The sequence below is a fragment of the Ptychodera flava genome, unplaced genomic scaffold, assembly GCF_041260155.1.
Source record: "Ptychodera flava strain L36383 unplaced genomic scaffold, AS_Pfla_20210202 Scaffold_33__1_contigs__length_2856901_pilon, whole genome shotgun sequence".
NCBI classification, from domain to species: domain Eukaryota; kingdom Metazoa; phylum Hemichordata; class Enteropneusta; family Ptychoderidae; genus Ptychodera; species Ptychodera flava.
The window spans coordinates 1,604,559-1,610,559 of NW_027248355.1; positions in this window are offsets into that span (position 1 = coordinate 1,604,559).

A 6,001-nucleotide genomic window follows, 5' to 3' on the forward strand; every position below is an offset into this window, starting at 1 on the left:
CTTTCAGTGCGACATATTTTTATTTTTGAATCATAGTATTTTCACTTTAATTAAAAGTGAACTGAAGCAATTAAGACGGGCGGTGAGTAAAACATATGTGCAATACAACAATAATCATATTAATTTCCGGTTGCACAGACTAGTAGGAAACGTTTCCAGATATAAAAAAAATCCATACCACCGATGCTCTCCTAATATATTCGGTGTAGTTTCCCTCCGATATCTGGGCGACAATTTCATTATTGTGTGTTTCAATTTCTGAATTGACATCCGCAGTCAATAAGAGTAATATTGATCAGTAAAGATCGTTAAAAATTTGGCCTATTTCGTCTTCTTTTAATTTTCAAATTATATTACAATGGCGAATATTCAACTTTTATGACCTTTGGAAAACTGCTTGGTCAAAGAGTGATCCATAAAATAAAAAAACGAAGGTATATAAACTATTATGCATCTCAAACGGGTAGATTCACCATACCATCACAGGATCGAATCAATTGTCCGTCCTGTACCTAACGGGGCGATCTACCAGCATACGGTCGATCAAGCTGAATAACATCACACAGGGTCGATCTACCGTGACGGTCATGCACCTCACTACCACATGTAGGAAGACTTAATCAGACTATTAGTGGTGCGGCATGGCAAACCCATTGTGCATTTTGTGATAAAAGCACCAAACTTGGCTCAGATGTGTCTTAATATGTGCTGAACAAATTCAGATACCGAGCCACTGAAAATCTACCAAAGCGTTGCCGTGGCAACCATTTTTTTCAAAATGGCTGCCAGACAGGTATTTCTCACCTAGTAAATGTCAACTACATAAGTCGTTGGGTAACTTTAGGTTGAATAATTTCAATAAGAAACTGTGAAAAGAGTTATTTGAAAATTCTTTTAAATTTTCTTCATCACCTGACTTGTTAAAGGGTAAATACAGGCAAAAAACACAATTCTTATGCATAAAATGCACGGTATTTGATCCTATAAAAGGATGACGCTATGTAAGCAGTCAAGATATGTTAGGCCGTGGGCCAGAGGGGTCTACTTGCACCCCAAGGATAACAAACCTATCTTTTTAGAAGCCTTGGGATCCCTGGAATACGAAATATATTTTGACAGAAAAAATATAGGGATGCAATAACTTTATGGTCGACTTTTGAACGGTACCACTAAATAACCGTTTTGCTATCCATGTGCTTTTTTCTTGTAGCACTTGTAAGTCATCTGCTAAGTTTTTTTAACGTAATTTGACTTGTCGGATATCATCAGAATGTAAATTTATTCCTCTTTAAAATGACATATGTAATATGCAATATCTTCGATAGATTTTTTTATGAATGGGACAAAAACTTACCCATACCCCAAAAATCTGAAATTCTACCAATTTTTTACCTTGGCATAACACAAAAGGCAATGCTTTGTATGCCATCTGTTTATTTGCTACAAGGACATGTCAAAATGTGAAATAAACTTTTGATAGGAAAAATATTGGGATGCTATAGGTCTACCGGTCATACTTTGAAGGGTACCGCAAAATTACAGTATTGCCAACTCGCATGCCTTTTCGTTTAACCTGTCTTCTTGTAAGTCGTCTGCTGAGCTTACTTCTTTACATAACCTAGCTTGTGGGCTAACATTGGAAAGGGTTTTTATTCTTCTTTTAGACGACATATTTTAATATGCAATATCTTCCGTAGCTTTTATAAACTATGACCAAAACTTACCCTATACCCCAAACTTTATATTGCAAATTAATGTCAACAGTCACTGCTTATCTCAAATTCTACCAATTTTTACCTAAACATAAAAAGGGCAATTCTCTATATGCAATCTGTTTTATTTGCTACGGAGTCATATCAAAATATGAAAGAGACTTTTAACAGAAAAAGCATTGGAAAAGGGAACTGTAAAGTCAAAGTGTTGCGAATCGCATCTTTTTTGTTAAACGTCAAATTCTACCATTTTTTAACCTAGACATATAATAAAGGGTAATGCCTTGTATGAAATCTGTTTTATTTGCTATAAGAACCTGTCACAATTACGAAATAGACTTTTCGGCAATGCCTTGTGTGAAATTTGTTTTATTTGCTAGAAAGCCATGTCACAAATATGAAATAGACTTTTAATTGAAAAAATATTGGGACGCAACAGCTGTCACAGTCATATGTTGAAGGGTACCGCAGAATCAAGATTTCGAGACCCACGAACATGTCTTTGTTTTAAGTCATACGCCGAGCCTAACTTATACATAACCTGGTTGTGGGCTATCATTAGTAAAGCGATTTATTTTTCTTTAAGGTGACCTTTTGTAATATACAAATATCCGTTACAGTTTTCATGAAATAGGACCAAGACTTACCTAATACCCCAAAAGATTACATTTCAAATTACGGCTTATCTTACATTCTACCATTTGTTTTAGCTCCACACAATACAGAAGGCACTATAATGCTTGTATGAAATCCGTTTTGTTTGTATCAGATGTATTTCAAAATATGAAGTGAACTTAATATGATTTAGTCGCAAGTGGGATCATGTTTCTAGGGGCACACAGATACGGCAAATTTCCTGAAACATATAAATTTTTATCAAACACGTCTTTATGACAGAAGTCAGCCAAAATCATAGTCACGGATGATCTCAAAATATTATCAGCATCGCATATTAAATTATTTTGATTCAAGTTTGCTTTGTAAGATTTGGTCTGAAAAGTTCATCAAAATCAAAATTACCTGGGCGTTCCTGAAGAAAAATTTGTATAGATATATCAGAAAGCTGGACTTTCTTCATAAACAAAATATTATGGAATAGATATACCTGATATTCAGCTGCTCTAATTATTGTTTCTAAACTTCATAAATTAGCATATTATGTGTCTAAAGATACAGGGTGTATGTCATATAGCTTCGCTTTCTTCATTAACAAAAATAGCGATATGTCCAATATTTAGCTGCTCTAATGATAATTTCTAAACTTCACAAATAAGCAGAAATTTAGCTACCCATTCTTAAAGCCGCACTTTTCAATCCCAGGTTCTCGCATTAGTGGGGTCTCCTCCCAGCCAAACACTTGGCCAGTACGATGTTTGATTTCTATAACATTAATTACACAAACTGATCTTGTCACATTTTGCTAATCCTGCAAACAGAGATTATGCAAGCTTTTGATTGACGGTTGGTTCAAATCACCAACGGTCATTGATTCCCCACCACAAACGCTCGAATTTCCTAAAAAATTGTCTTGTAGTCGCGATAGACTTTGAATATAACAACAGAGTTCAATCGGCAGCAACTTTGCGCTGACCGTTTAGCAGTCTGTCTGTGTTTTTGTGGCCAGGGAAAACTAAAAAGTGGCATTTTCTGGAGCGTGTGCCCGCGTGTTGCCTGTTTGGTGTCCACTTACACAATGAACGCCGCCATACCTTGGCGTCCTTTTAAAGGGAGGCTCCGCCTTAAGTACTTTATGGCATTCTTCAGTAATATTTTAAGATATATCCAATGTTGAATCGATCTAATTATCGTTCTAATCTTTACGAATTAAATCAAAGGATGTTCTATAGTTTAAAAGCATGTATCTGATACTTGATCGCTACACTCAGTATACTTTATAAAGTAGTTCAGATTTAGCTGGGCTGACATGTTCAAAACGTTCAAAATTTGGTAATAGCTTTTCTGTAATTGTGTGTTATTGAATGTGCAAATGATTTATTGTGAATACTGAACTGCGTAAAATCTCTAAGGTTTATGTTTCAATCTGGACTGGAGTGTCACTGTTTGTATAGGAGGTTCCCATTTGATCAGATAATTGGCCAGCCAACACTACCTTGCTTAGGTCTTGGGTGTATGTGTCAAGTGGATAAAAGAAAATGATTGGCAAATATTTAGGATTGCCGTTTAAACTTGTTGTCTTAGCCTATGTAAACACCATGGAAAGAATAAAATACTCGCCAGCTGACTAGCCATGTAAAAGCAAGCAGAGATCCGGGGAGTGCCAAGCACGGACATGACGGACAAAAGTGCAGCATTGTGTTTTAGCTTGCTTTCCCTACCTTTCATGTTTCTTAAAACAAAAGAAAGTGGAGTAATACAATTTAATTTATGGTGCCACGTTTTTGCATTTCAACAACAAATTATGTACGACCAGAAATTAGTACCAAAATATAGGCATGAATCCATATATATATTTATGCAATAGACCATTGACATTGAAATAACTCTAAAACCAATATCTAAATTATGAAATAGATATCAAATTACACAAGATCAGTTTCATGTGAAATGAATTATGAAAAGTAATGTATAAAATATAGTACATATAGCCGAAAATAATATAAAATATGATCGTGTTCTCCACGTGGTCAAATTTTAAACGGCCGCACTTATGTACTAATTGTAGTTACATGATAAATCTCTAACATTGACAATTATGGGGATATACAAGAGATTTCCGCCCAAAATGTTATTGTTTTTAAAGTTAAAACTAGAAGGTTTGTTATACAGTAAATATCATTGTGCTTTTTGGTATGTAGGCCTACGTGTGAATGTAGATGAATAAGAGTGAGAGATTGGGTTAATTCCCCCACAATTTTCCATATCAGGCCTTGTGATTAACACCCTGCAGAACTTGTCAATGGCTAACTTATAAAATTAGAAAAGATAATTTATCAATGTCAAAATATTGCACATTATTCAATACTTCTACTCGAGAACACTCCATCCATTGGAAAAACATGGAACAGGCTGTTTTTACACTCGGACGCATCATACTCTCCCCACCACAGCCATGGGCCGATCTTGGCCTATTTGCAAAACCTGGTGAGTGTCGCACGTACCAGCTACAACTCTAAAAATGCTTAAAACTGGTGCATCAACGATTGCAAATAAGATAAATAAAAAAAAATCTCTGAATAGTACCTTCTTATAGTCTAACTACACAGAACAGCTGACAGCTGATCATCGTCTAAAACATTCAATTTGACAATTTTGAATCTTCCACTTTGCCTTGTTGCAAACATATTGTCGATAACTTTATTAAGAGAACCCGTTTTTACTGGTAGAATGAAATTATAAAACAATAAAAAATGCAAACAGTAATCTTAATATGCATTTATGATGGTAACACATCCACCATTCACTGCAGAATCATCCGTAAGAGCAGCAACTACGGGATTTTACAGTAATTGATGGTCGTCATATTTAAAAATGGCCCCACCACACCAGAACGAGGCTCTACCTGTGAGGGATCGGTATAAAAATTGATTTTAAAACAACAAAATATGCAAATGGTAATCTTAAAAGGCATTTATGATGGAAATACGTCCTTTATTCACCACAGAATCATCTGTAGAGCAGCAACTACGGGATTTTATAGTGACTGATGGTCGCCATATTTAAAAATGGCCGCCACACCAGAACGAGGCTCAACCCGTGGTGGCTCGGTATCCAAATTGATTTATATCATGATAATCTACATTCGTACCAAATTTCATGCTTTTATCACAAAATGCACAATTGTTATGAAAATTTTGGTTATGCCGCACCACTATATAGCTATTGCAAACCAAGCAATGATTTTTCAAAAGGATAACTAAACTGAAGGTGATGAACGTTGTCGTTGATCAAACCTACCTCTATACCAATAATTGCAAAGCTAACAACATTTGATGCTTATATATATATATATATATATATATATATATATATATATATATATATATATATATATATATCATTTGAACACAGAACGAAACGACACATGCAAGAGTGATTCCCATGAATACAGTAATACCAACTTCTTATTAAAATGTATTGATCAAATCAAATGTCACCTTTAATCATCATGCACCCAACATAGTCGATCAACCGTCATGCACCTCACTTGGTAGTGAGACGGGACGCATGCAGACTATTAACGTTTAACATTCAGGAACAGAAATTCTCATCAAGCAATGACGTTTCAATTTGATAACTGCATTGAAATGTAAATGTCGATCAAACTAACC